The sequence below is a fragment of the Camelus bactrianus genome, unplaced genomic scaffold (genome assembly GCF_048773025.1).
Source record: "Camelus bactrianus isolate YW-2024 breed Bactrian camel unplaced genomic scaffold, ASM4877302v1 HiC_scaffold_44, whole genome shotgun sequence".
NCBI lineage: Eukaryota > Metazoa > Chordata > Mammalia > Artiodactyla > Camelidae > Camelus > Camelus bactrianus.
This window is the reverse complement of record NW_027413960.1, coordinates 1,987,593-2,002,367: the sequence shown is the minus strand read 5'-3', so window position 1 is coordinate 2,002,367 and position 14,775 is coordinate 1,987,593.

The following is a 14,775-nucleotide window of genomic DNA, read 5'->3' as shown; positions in this document are numbered from 1 at the left end:
CTTCAGTTGCAAACTCCAATCCATACATATATATGCGGAGGTACTAGCTCCAACTCGTTTTTACAGTGAAAACTGAAGGAACTTCAAACCGGCACTAGGAAACAGACTGAGAAACCAGAGTAAAGTTTCTCCTGCAACCCGTTCCTTTTGTGCTAGATGAACGAACGTCTCTCCACATGCTCAGTTCTGAGAGATATGTGTGTGTGAAAGCCGTCCTTCACCTAGCTTGTTGGGAACACAAAGTTTCTCTTCAGATGCAAACTCCAATCCATACATATATATGGGAAGTACTAGCTCAAACACGGTTTTACAGTGAAAACTGCAGGAACTTCAAACCGGCACTAGGAAACAGACCGAGAAACCAGAGTAAAAGTTTCTCCTGCAACCTGTTCCCTTTGTGCTAGATGAACGAACATCTCTCCACATGCTCAGTTCTGAGAGATAATTGTTTGTGAAAGCCGCCCTTCACCTAGCTTGTTGGGAACACAAAGTTTCTCTTCAGTTACAAATTCCACTCCATAAATATACATGGGGAGGTACTAGCTCCAACTCGGTTTTACAGTGAAAACTGCAGGAACTTCAAACCGGCACTAGGAAACAGACTGAGAAACCAGAGTAAAGTTTCTCCTGCAACCCGTTCCTTTTGTGCTAGATGAACGAACGTCTCTCCACATGCTCAGTTCTGAGAGATATGTGTGTGTGAAAGCCGTCCTTCACCTAGTTTGTTGGAAACACAAAGTTTCTCTTCAGTTGCAAACTCCAATCCATACATATATATGGGAGGTACTAGCTCCAAATCGGTTTTACAGTGAAAACTGCAGGAACTTCAAACCGGCACTAGGAAACATACTGAGAAACCAGAGTAAAAGTTTCTCCTGCAACCCGTTCCTTTTGTGCTAGATGAACTGAGCTCTCTCCACATGCTCAGTTCTGAGAGATAAGTGTTTGTGAAAGCCGCCCTTCACCTAGCTTGTTGGGAACACAAAGTTTCTCTTCAGTTACAAATTCCACTCCATACATATACATGGGGAGGTACTAGCTCCAACTCGGTTTTACAGTGAAAACTGCAGGAACTTCAAACCGGCACTAGGAAACAGACTGAGAAACCAGAGAAAACTTTCTCCTGCAACCCGTTCCCTTTGTGCTAGATGAACGAACCTCTCTCCACATGCTCAGTTCTGAGAGATAATTGTTTGTGAAAGCCGCCCTTCACCTAGCTTGTTGGGAACACAAAGTTCCTCTTCAGTTGCAAATTCCACTCCATACATATATATGGGGAGGTACTAGCTCCAACTCGGTTTTACAGTGAAAACTGCAGGAACTTCAAACCGGCACTAGGGAACAGACTGAGTCACCAGAGTAAAAGTTTCTCCTGCAACCCGTTCCTTTTGTGATAGATGAACGAAGCTCTCTCCACATGCTCAGTTCTGAGAGATATGTGTGTGTGAAAGCCGTCCTTCACCTAGTTTGTTGGGAACACAAAGTTTCTCTTCAGTTGCAAACTCGAATCCATACATATATATGGGAGGTACTAGCTCCAACTCGGTTTTACAGTGAAAACTGCAGGAACTTCAAACAGGCATAAGGGAACAGACTGAGAAACCAGAGTAAAAGTTTCTCCTGCAACCCGTTCCTTTTGTGCTAGATGAACGAAGCTCTCTCCACATGCTCAGTTCTGAGAGATAAGTGTTTGTGAAAGCCGTGCTTCACCTAGCTTGTTGGGAACACAAAGTTTCTCTTCAGTTACAAACTCCAATCCATACATATATATGGGAAGGTACTAGCTCCAACTCGGTTTTACAGTGAAAACTGCAGGAACTTCAAACCGACACTAGGAAACAGACTGAGAAACCAGAGAAAAGTTTCTCCTGCAACCCGTTCCTTTTTGCTAGATGAACGAACCTCTCTCCACATGCTCATTTCTGAGAGATAAGTGTGTGTGAAAGCCGTCCTACACCTAGCTTGTTGGGAACACAGAGTTTCTCTTCAGTTGCAAACTCCAGTCCATACATATATATGGGGAGGTACTAGCTCCAACTCGGTTTTACAGTGAAAACTGCAGGAACTTCAAACCGGCACTAGGGAACAGACTGAGAAACCAGAGTATAAGTTTCTCCTGCAACCCGTTCCCTTTGTGCTAGATGAACGAACGTCTCTCCACATGCTCATTTCAGAGATATATATGTGTGTGAAAGCCGTCCTTCACCTAGCTTGTTGGGAACACAGAGTTTCTCTTAAGTTGCAAACTCCACTCCATACATATATATGGGGAGGTACTAGCTCCAACTCGGTTTTACAGTGAAAATTGCAGGAACTTCAAACCGGCACTAGGAAACAGACTGAGATACCAGAGTAATAGTTTCTCCTGCAACACGTTCCTTTTGTGCTAGATGAACGAACGTACCTCCACATGCTCAGTTCTGAGAGATATGTGTGTGTGAAAGCCGTCCTTCACCTAGCTTGTTGGGAACCTAAAGTTTCTCTTCATTTGCAAACTCCACTCCATACATATATATGGGGAGGTACTAGCTCCAACTCGGTTTTACAGTGAAAACTGCAGGAACTTCAAAACGGCACTAGGAAATAGACTGAGAGACCCGAGTAAAAGTTTCTCCTGCAACCCGTTCCCTTTGTGCTAGATGAACGAACGTCTCTCCACATGCTCAGTTCTGAGAGATAAGTGTGTGTGAAAGCCGTCCTTCACCTAGCTTGTTGGGAACACAAAGTTTCTCTTCAGTTGCAAACTCCTCTCCATACATATATATGAGGTGGTACTAGCTTCAACTCTGTTTTACAGTGAAAACTGCAGGAACTTCAAACAGGCACTAGGAAATAGACTGAGAAACCTGAGAAAAGTTTCTCCTGCAAGCCGTTCCCTTTGTGCTAGATGAACGAACGTATCTCCACATGCTCAGTTCTGGAGATATGTGTGTGTGAAAGCCGTCCTTCACCTAGTTTGTTGGGAACACAAAGTTTCTCTTCAGTTGCAAACTCCAATCCATACATATATATGGGAGGTACTAGCTCCAAATCGGTTTTACAGTGAAAACTGCAGGAACTTCAAACCGGCACTAGGAAACAGACTGAGAAACCAGAGTAAAAGTTTCTCCTCCAACCCGTTCCTTTTGTGCTAGATGAACGAAGCTCTCTCCACATGCTCAGTTGTGAGAGATAAGTGTTTGTGAAAGCCGTCCTTCACCTAGCTTGTTGGGAACACAAAGTTTCTCTTCAGTTACAAATTCCACTCCATACATATATATGGGGAGGTACTAGCTCCAACTCGGTTTTACAGTGAAAACTGAAGGAACTTCAAACCGGCACTAGGAAACAGACTGAGAAACCAGAGAAAAGTTTCTCCTGCAACCCGTTCCTTTTTTTCTAGATGAACGAACCTCTCTCCACATGCTCATTTCTGAGAGATATGTGTGTGTGAAAGCCGTCCTTCACCTAGCTTGTTGGGAACACAAAGTTTCTCTTCAGTTGCAAACTCCACTCCATACATATATATGGGGAGGTACTAGCTCCAACTCGGTTTTACAGTGAAAACTGCAGGAACTTCAAACCGGCCTAGGGAACAGACTGAGAAACCAGTGTAAAAGTTTCCCCTGCAACCCGTTCCCTTTGTGCTAGATGAACGAACGTCTCTCCACATGCTCAGTTCAGAGATATATATGTGTGTGAAAGCCGTCCTTCACCTAGCTTGTTGGGAACACAGAGTTTCTCTTCAGTTGCAAACTCCACTCCATACATATATATGGGGAGGTACTAGCTCCAACTCGGTTTTACAGAGAAAACTGCAGGACTTCAAACCGGGCTAGGAAACAGACTGAGAAACCAGAGTAAAAGTTTCCCTTGCAACCCGTTCCTTTTGTGCTAGATGAACGATCCTCTCTCCACATGCTCAGTTCTGAGAGATAAGTGTGTGTGAAAGCCGTCCTTCACCTAGCTTGTTGGGAACACAAAGTTTCTCTTCAGTTGCAAACTCCAATCCATACATATATATGCGGAGGTACTAGCTCCAACTCGTTTTTACAGTGAAAACTGAAGGAACTTCAAGCCGGCACTAGGAAACAGACTGAGAAACCAGAGTAAAGTTTCTCCTGCAACCCGTTCCTTTTGTGCTAGATGAACGAACGTCTCTCCACATGCTCAGTTCTGAGAGATATGTGTGTGTGAAAGCCGTCCTTCACCTAGCTTGTTGGGAACACAAAGTTTCTCTTCAGTTGCAAACTCCAATCCATACATATATATGGGGAAGTACTAGCTCAAACACGGTTTTACAGGGAAAACTGCAGGAACTTCAAACCGGCACTAGGAAACAGACCGAGAAACCAGAGTAAAAGTTTCTCCTGCAACCCGTTCCCTTTGTGCTAGATGAACGAACATCTCTCCACATGCTCAGTTCTGAGAGATAATTGTTTGTGAAAGCCGCCCTTCACCTAGCTTGTTGGGAACACAAAGTTTCTCTTCAGTTACAAATTCCACTCCATACATATACATGGGGAGGTACTAGCTCCAACTCGGTTTTACAGTGAAAACTGCAGGAACTTCAAACCGGCACTAGGAAACAGACTGAGAAACCAGAGAAAAGTTTCTCCTGCAACCCGTTCATTTTTGCTAGATGAACGAACCTCTCTCCACATGCTCATTTCTGAGAGATAAATGTGTGTGAAAGCCGTCATTCACCTAGCTTGTTGGGAACACAAAATTTCTCTTCAGTTGCAAACTCCAATCCATACATATATATGGGAGGTACTAGCTCCAAATCGGTTTTACAGTGAAAACTGCTGGAACTTCAAACCGGCACTAGGAAACAGACTGAGAAACCAGAGTAAAAGTTTCTCGTGCAACCCGTTCCTTTTGTGCTAGATGAACGAAGATCTCTCCACATGCTCAGTTCTGAGAGATAAGTGTTTGTGAAAGCCGTCCTTCACCTAGCTTGTTGGGAACACAAAGTTTCTCTTCAGTTACAAATTCCACTCCATACATATATATGGGGAGGTACTAGCCCCAACTCGGTTTTACAGTGAAAACTGCAGGAACTTCAAACCGGCACTAGGGAACAGACTGAGAAAGCAGTGTAAAAGTTTCCCCTGCAACACGTTCCCTTTGTGCTAGATGAACGAACGTCTCTCCACATGCTCAGTTCAGAGATATATATGTGTGTGGAAGCCGACCTTCACCTAGCTTGTTGGGAACACAGAGTTTCTCTTCAGTTGCAAACTCCACTCCATACAAATATATGGGGAGGTACTAGCTCCAACTCGGTTTTACAGTGAAAACTGCAGGAACTTCAAACCGGCACTAGGAAATAGACTGAGAGACCAGAGTAAAAGTTTCTCCTGCAACCCGTTCCCTTTGTGCTAGTTGAACGAACGTCTCTCCACATGCTCAGTTCTGAGAGATATGTGTGTGTGAAAGCCGTCCTTCACATAGCTTGTAGGGAACCTAAAGTTTCTCTTCAGTTGCAAACTCCACTCCATACATATATATGGGTAGGTACTAGCTCCAACTCGGTTTTACAGTGAAAACTGCAGGAACTTCAAACCGGCACTAGGAAATAGACTGAGAGACCAGAGTAAAAGTTTCTCCTGCAACCCGTTCCCTTTGTGCTAGTTGAACGAACGTCTCTCCACATGCTCAGTTCTGAGAGATATGTGTGTGTGAAAGCCGTCCTTCACCTAGTTTGTTGGGAACACAGAGTTTCTCTTCAGTTGCAAACTCCAATCCATACATATATATGGGAGTTACTAGCTCCAAATCGGTTTTACAGTGAAAACTGCAGGAACTTCAAACCGGCACTAGGAAACAGACTGAGAAACCAGAGTAAAAGTTTCTCCTGCAACCCGTTCCCTTTGTGCTAGATGAACGAACCTCTCTCCTCATGCTCAGTTCTGAGAGATATGTGTGTGTGAAAGCCGTCCTTCACCTAGCTTGTTGGAAACACAAAGTTTCTCTTCAGTTGCAAACTCCAATCCATACATATATATGCGGAGGTACCAGCTCCAACTCGGTTTTACAGTGAAAACTGCAGGAACTTCAAACCGGCACTAGGAAACAGACTGAGAAACCAGAGTAAAAGTTTCTCCTGCAACCCGTTCCTTTTGTGCTAGATGAACGAACCTCTCTCCACATGCTCAGTTCTGAGAGATAATTGTTTGTGAAAGCCGCCCTTCACCTAGCTTGTTGGGAACACAAAGTTTCTCTTCAGTTGCAAACTCCACTCCATACATATATATGGGGAGGTACTAGCTCCAACTCGGTTTTACAGTGAAAACTGCAGGAACTTCAAACCGGCACTAGGAAACAGACTGAGAAACCAGAGTAAAGTTTCTCCTGCAACCCGTTCCTTTTGTGCTAGATGAACGAACGTCTCTCCACATGCTCAGTTCTGAGAGATATGTGTGTGTGAAAGCCGTCCTTCACCTAGCTTGTTGGGAACACAAAGTTTCTCTTCAGTTGCAAACTCCAATCCATACATATATATGGGGAGGTACTAGCTCCAACACGGTTTTACAGTGAAAACTGCAGGAACTTCAAACCGGCACTAGGAAACAGACTGAGAAACCAGAGTAAAAGTTTCTCCTGCAACCCGTTCCCTTTGTGCTAGATGAACGAAGCTCTCTCCACATGCTCAGTTCTGAGAGATATGTGTGTGTGAAAGCCATCCTTCACCTAGTTTGTTGGGAACACAAAGTTTCTCTTCAGTTGCAAACTCGAATCCATACATATATATGGGAGGTACTAGCTCCAACTCGGTTTTACAGTGAAAACTGCAGGAACTTGAAACTGGCACTAGGAAACAGATTGAGAAACCAGAGTAAAAGTTTCTCCTGCAAACCATTCCATTTGTGCTAGATGAACGAAGCTCTCTCCACATGCTCAGTTCTGAGAGATAAGTGTTTGTGAAAGCCGTCATTCACCTAGCTTGTTTGGAACACAAAGTTTCTCTTCAGTTACAAATTCCACTACATACATATATATGGGGAGGTACTAGCTCCAACTCGGTTTTACAGTGAAAACTGCAGGAACTTCAAACCGGCAGTAGGAAACAGACTGAGAAACCAGAGAAAAGTTTCTCCTGCAACCCGTTCATTTTTGCTAGATGAACGAACCTCTCTCCACATGCTCATTTCTGAGAGATAAGTGTGTGTGAAAGCCGTCCTTCACCTAGCCTGTTGGGAACACAAAGTTTCTCTTCAGTTGCAAACTCCACTCCATACATATATATGGGGAGGTACTAGCTCCAACTCGGTTTTACAGTGAAAACTGCAGGAACTTCAAACCGGCACTAGGAAACAGACTGAGAAACCAGAGTAAAAGTTTCTCCTGCAACCCGTTCCCTTTGTGCTAGATGAACGAACCTCTCTCCACATGCTCAGTTCTGAGCGATAATTGTTTGTGAAAGCCGCCATTCACCTAGCTTTTAGGGAACACAAAGTATCTCTTCAGTTTCAAACTCCACTCCATACATATATATGGGGAGGTACTAGCTCCAACACGGTTTTACACTGAAAACTGCAGGAACTTCAAACCGGCAATAGGGAACAGACTGAGAATCCAGAGTAAAAGTTTCCCCTGCAACCCGTTCCGATTGTTTTAGATGAACGAACGTCTCTCCAAATGCTCAGTTCAGAGATATATATGTGTGTGAAAGCCGTCCTTCACCTAGCTTGTTGGGAACACAAAGTTTCTCTTCAGTTGCAAACTCCACTCCATACATATATATGGGGAGGTACTAGCTCCAACACGGTTTTACACTGAAAACTGCAGGAACTTCAAACCGGCACTAGGAAACAGACTGAGAAACCAGAGTAAAAGTTTCTCCTGCAACCCGTTCCTTTTGTGCTAGATGAACGAAGCTCTCTCCACATGCTCAGTTCTGAGAGATATGTGTGTGTGAAAGCCGTCCTTCACCTAGTTTGTTGGGAACACAAAGTTTCTCTTCAGTTGCAAAGTCGAATCCATACATATATATGGGGGGTACTAGCTCCAACTCGGTTTTACAGTGAAAACTGCAGGAACTTCAAACCGGCACTAGGAAACAGATTGAGAAACCAGAGTAAAAGTTTCTCCTGCAAACCGTTCCATTTGTGCTAGATGAACGAAGCTCTCTCCACATGCTCAGTTCTGAGAGATAAGTGTTTGTGAAAGCCGTCATTCACCTAGCTTGTTGGGAACACAAAGTTTCTCTTCAGTTACAAATTCCACTACATACATATATATGGGGAGGTACTAGCTCCAACTCGGTTTTACAGTGAAAACTGCAGGAACTTCAAACCGGCAGTAGGAAACAGACTGAGAAACCAGAGAAAAGTTTCTCCTGCAACCCGTTCATTTTTGCTAGATGAACGAACCTCTCTCCACATGCTCATTTCTGAGAGATAAGTGTGTGTGAAAGCCGTCCTTCACCTAGCTTGTTGGGAACACAAAGTTTCTCTTCAGTTGCAAACTCCACTCCATACATATATATGGGGAGGTACTAGCTCCAACTTGGTTTTACAGTGAAAACTGCAGGAACTTCAAACCGGCACTAGGAAACAGACTGAGAAACCAGAGAAAAGTTTCTCCTGCAACCCGTTCCTTTTTTGCTAGATGAACGAACCTCTCTCCACATGCTCATTTCTGAGAGATATGTGTGTGTGAAAGCCGTCCTTCACCTAGCTTGTTGGGAACACAAAGTTTCTCTTCAGTTGCAAACTCCACTCCATAAATATATATGGGGAGGTAATACCTCCAACTCGGTTTTACAGTGAAAACTGCAGGAACTTCAAACCGGCACTAGGAAACAGACTGAGAAACCAGAGTAAAAGTTTCCCCTGAAACACGTTCCATTTGTGCTAGATGAACGAACCTCTCTCCACATGCTCAATTCTGAGAGTTATGTGTGTGTGAAAGCCGTCCTTCACCTAGCTTGTTGGGAACACAAAGTTTCTCTTCAGTTGCAAACTCCACTCCATACATATATATGGGGAGGTACTAGCTCCAACTCGGTTTTACAGTGAAAACTGCAGGAACTTCAAACCGGCACTAGGAAACAGACTGAGAAACCAGGGTAAAGGTTTCTCCTGCAAACCGTTCCTTTTGTGCTAGATGAACGAACCTCTCTCCACATGCTCAGTTCTGAGAGATATGTGTATGTGAAAGCCGTCCTTCACCTAGCTTGTTGGGAACACAAAGTTTCTCTTCAGTTGCAAACTCAAATCCATACATATATATGGGGAGGTACTAGCTCCAACTCGGTTTTACAGTGAAAACTGCAGGAACTTCAAACCGGCACTAGGAAACAGACTGAGAAACCAGAGTTAAAGTTTCTCCTGCAACCAGTTCCTTTTTGGCTAGATGAATGAACATCTCTTTACATGCTCAGTTCTGAGAGATAATTGTTTGTGAAAGCCGTCCTTCACCTAGCTTGTTGGGAACACAAAGTTTCTCTTCAGTTGCAAATTCCACTCCATAAATATATATGGGGATGTACAAGCTTCAACTCGGTTTTACAGTGAAAACTGCAGGAACTTCAAACCGGCACTAGGAAACAGACTGAGAAACCAGAGTAAAAGTTTCTCCTGCAACCCGTTCCTTTTGTGCTAGATGAACGAACCTGTCTCCACATGCTCATTTCTGAGAGATAAGTGTGTGTGAAAGCCGTCCTTCACCTAGCTTGTTGGGAACACAAAGTTTCTCTTCAGTTGCAAACTCCATTCCATACATATATATGGGGAGGTACTAGCTCCAACTCGGTTTTACAGTGAAAACTGCAGGAACTTCAAACCGGCACTAGGGAACAGACTGAGAAACCAGAGTAAATGTTTCCCCTGCAACCCGTTCCCTTTGTTCTAGATGAACGAACGTCTCTCCACATGCTCAGTTCAGAGATATATATGTGTGTGAAAGCCGTCCTTCACCTAGCTTGTTGGGAACACAAAGTTTCTTTTCAGTTGCAAACTCCACTCCATACATATATATGGGGAGGTACTAGCTCCAACTCGGTTTTACAGTGAAAACTGCAGGAACTTCAAACCGGCACTAGGAAACAGACTGAGAAACCACAGTAAAAGTTTCTCCTGCAACCCGTTCCTTTTGTGCTAGATGAACGAACGTCTCTCCACATGCTCAGTTCTGAGAGATATGTGTGTGTGAAAGCCGTCCTTCACCTAGCTTGTTGGGAACACAAAGTTTCTCTTCAGTTGCAAACTCCAATCCATACATATATATGGGGAGGTACTAGCTCCAACTCGGTTTTACAGTGAAAACTGCAGGAACTTCAAACCGGCACTAGGAAACAGACTGAGAATCCAGAGAAAATGTTTCTCCTGCAACCCGTTCCATTTGTGCTAGATGAACGAACCTCTCTCCACATGCTCAGTTCTGAGAGATAATTGTTTGTGAAAGCTGCCCTTGACCTAGCTTGTTGGGAACACAAAGTTTCTCTTCAGTTGCAAACTCCAATCCATACATATATATGCGGAGGTACTAGCTCCAACTCGGTTTTACAGTGAAAACTGCAGGAACTTCAAACCGGCACTAGGAAACAGACTGAGAAACCAGAGAAAAAGTTTCTCCTGCAACCCGTTCCTTTTGTGCTAGATGAACGAACCTCTCTCCACATGCTCAGTTCTGAGAGATAATTGTTTGTGAAAGCCGCCCTTCACCTAGCTTGTTGGGAACACAAAGTTTCTCTTCAGTTGCAAACTCCACTCCATACATATATATGGGGAGGTACTAGCTCCAACTCGGTTTTACAGTGAAAACTGCAGGAACTTCAAACCGGCACTAGGAAACAGACTGAGAAACCAGAGTAAAGTTTCTCCTGCAACCCGTTCCTTTTGTGCTAGATGAACGAACGTCTCTCCACATGCTCAGTTCTGAGAGATATGTGTGTGTGAAAGCCGTCCTTCACCTAGCTTGTTGGGAACACAAAGTTTCTCTTCAGTTGCAAACTCCAATCCATACATATATATGGGGAGGTACTAGCTCCAACACGGTTTTACAGTGAAAACTGCAGGAACTTCAAACCGGCACTAGGAAACAGACTGAGAAACCAGAGTAAAAGTTTCTCCTGCAACCCGTTCCCTTTGTGCTAGATGAACGAAGCTCTCTCCACATGCTCAGTTCTGAGAGATATGTGTGTGTGAAAGCCGTCCTTCACCTAGTTTGTTGGGAACACAAAGTTTCTCTTCAGTTGCAAACTCGAATCCATACATATATATGGGAGGTACTAGCTCCAACTCGGTTTTACAGTGAAAACTGCAGGAACTTGAAACCGGCACTAGGAAACAGATTGAGAAACCAGAGTAAAAGTTTCTCCTGCAAACCGTTCCATTTGTGCTAGATGAACGAAGCTCTCTCCACATGCTCAGTTCTGAGAGATAAGTGTTTGTGAAAGCCGTCATTCACCTAGCTTGTTTGGAACACAAAGTTTCTCTTCAGTTACAAATTCCACTACATACATATATATGGGGAGGTACTAGCTCCAACTCGGTTTTACAGTGAAAACTGCAGGAACTTCAAACCGGCAGTAGGAAACAGACTGAGAAACCAGAGAAAAGTTTCTCCTGCAACCCGTTTCCTTTGTGCTAGATGAACGAAGCTCTCTCCACATGCTCAGTTCTGAGAGATATGTGTGTGTGAAAGCCGTCCTTCACCTAGTTTGTTGGGAACACAAAGTTTCTCTTCAGTTGCAAACTCGAATCCATACATATATATGGGAGGTACTAGCTCCAACTCGGTTTTACAGTGAAAACTGCAGGAACTTGAAACCGGCACTAGGAAACAGATTGAGAAACCAGAGTAAAAGTTTCTCCTGCAAACCGTTCCATTTGTGCTAGATGAACGAAGCTCTCTCCACATGCTCATTTCTGAGAGATAAGTGTGTGTGAAAGCCGTCCTTCACCTAGCCTGTTGGGAACACAAAGTTTCTCTTCAGTTGCAAACTCCACTCCATACATATATATGGGGAGGTACTAGCTCCAACTCGGTTTTACAGTGAAAACTGCAGGAACTTCAAACCGGCACTAGGAAACAGACTGAGAAACCAGAGTAAATTTTCTCCTGCAACCCGTTCCTTTTGTGCTAGATGAACGAACGTCTATCCACATGCTCAGTTCTGAGAGATATGTGTGTGTGAAAGCCGTCCTTCACCTAGCTTGTTGGGAACACAAAGTTTCTCTTCAGTTGCAAACTCCAATCCATACATATATATGGGGAGGTACTAGCTCCAACTCGGTTTTACAGTGAAAACTGCAGGAACTTCAAACCGGCACTAGGAAACAGACTGAGAAACCAGAGTAAAAGTTTCTCCTGCAACCCGTTCCCTTTGTGCAAGATGAACGAACCTCTCTCCACATGCTCAGTTCTGAGCGATAATTGTTTGTGAAAGCCACCATTCACCTAGCTTGTAGGGAACACAAAGTATCTCTTCAGTTTCAAACTCCACTCCATACATATATATGGGGAGGTACTAGCTCCAACACGGTTTTACACTGAAAACTGCAGGAACTTCAAACCGGCAATAGGGAACAGACTGAGAATCCAGAGTAAAAGTTTCCCCTGCAACCCGTTCCGATTGTTTTAGATGAACGAACGTCTCTCCAAATGCTCAGTTCAGAGATATATATGTGTGTGAAAGCCGTCCTTCACCTAGCTTGTTGGGAACACAAAGTTTCTCTTCAGTTGCAAACTCCACTCCATACATATATATGGGGAGGTACTAGCTCCAACTCGGTTTTACAGTGAAAACTGCAGGAACTTCAAACCGGCACTAGGAAACAGACTGAGAAACCAGAGTAAAAGTTTCTCCTGCAACCCGTTCCTTTTGTGCTAGATGAACGAAGCTCTCTCCACATGCTCAGTTCTGAGAGATATGTGTGTGTGAAAGCCGTCCTTCACCTAGTTTGTTGGGAACACAAAGTTTCTCTTCAGTTGCAAACTCGAATCCATACATATATATGGGGGGTACTAGCTCCAACTCGGTTTTACAGTGAAAACTGCAGGAACTTCAAACCGGCACTAGGAAACAGATTGAGAAACCAGGGTAAAAGTTTCTCCTGCAAACCGTTCCATTTGTGCTAGATGAACGAAGCTCTCTCCACATGCTCAGTTCTGAGAGATAAGTGTTTGTGAAAGCCGTCATTCACCTAGCTTGTTGGGAACACAAAGTTTCTCTTCAGTTACAAATTCCACTACATACATATATATGGGGAGGTACTAGCTCCAACTCGGTTTTACAGTGAAAACTGCAGGAACTTCAAACCGGCAGTAGGAAACAGACTGAGAAACCAGAGAAAAGTTTCTCCTGCAACCCGTTCATTTTTGCTAGATGAACGAACCTCTCTCCACATGCTCAGTTCTGAGAGATATGTGTATGTGAAAGCCGTCCTTCACCTAGCTTGTTGGGAACACAAAGTTTCTCTTCAGTTGCAAACTCAAATCCATACATATATATGGGGAGGTACTAGCTCCAACTCGGTTTTACAGTGAAAACTGCAGGAACTTCAAACCGGCACTAGGAAACAGACTGAGAAACCAGAGTTAAAGTTTCTCCTGCAACCAGTTCCTTTTTGGCTAGATGAATGAACATCTCTTTACATGCTCAGTTCTGAGAGATAATTGTTTGTGAAAGCCGTCCTTCACCTAGCTTGTTGGGAACACAAAGTTTCTCTTCAGTTGCAAATTCCACTCCATAAATATATATGGGGATGTACAAGCTTCAACTCGGTTTTACAGTGAAAACTGCAGGAACTTCAAACCGGCACTAGGAAACAGACTGAGAAACCAGAGTAAAAGTTTCTCCTGCAACCCGTTCCTTTTGTGCTAGATGAACGAACCTGTCTCCACATGCTCATTTCTGAGAGATAAGTGTGTGTGAAAGCCGTCCTTCACCTAGCTTGTTGGGAACACAAAGTTTCTCTTCATTTGCAAACTCCATTCCATACATATATATGGGGAGGTACTAGCTCCAACTCGGTTTTACAGTGAAAACTGCAGGAACTTCAAACCGGCACTAGGGAACAGACTGAGAAACCAGAGTAAATGTTTCCCCTGCAACCCGTTCCCTTTGTTCTAGATGAACGAACGTCTCTCCACATGCTCAGTTCAGAGATATATGTGTGTGAAAGCCGTCCTTCACCTAGCTTGTTGGGAACACAAAGTTTCTTTTCAGTTGCAAACTCCACTCCATACATATATATGGGGAGGTACTAGCTCCAAATCGGTTTTACAGTGAAAACTGCAGGAACTTCAAACCGGCACTAGGAAACAGACTGAGAAACCAGAGTAAAAGTTTCTCCTGCAACCCGTTCCTTTTGTGCTAGATGAACGAACGTCTCTCCACATGCTCAGTTCTGAGAGATATGTGTGTGTGAAAGCCGTCCTTCACCTAGCTTGTTGGGAACACAAAGTTTCTCTTCAGTTGCAAACTCCACTCCATACATATATATGGGGAGGTACTAGCTCCAACTCGGTTTTACAGTGAAAACTGCAGGAACTTCAAACCGGCACTAGGAAACAGACTGAGAAACCAGAGTAAAAGTTTCTCCTGAAACCCGTTCCATTTGTGCTAGATGAACGAACCTCTCTCCACATGCTCAGTTCTGAGAGATAATTGTTTGTGAAAGCCGCACTTCACCTAGCTTGTTGGGAACACAAAGTTTCTCTTCAGTTGCAAATTCCACTCCATACATATATATGGGGAGGTACTAGCTCCAACTCGGTTTTACAGTGAAAACTGCAGGAACTTCAAACCGGCACTAGGAAACAGACTGAGAAACCAGAGTA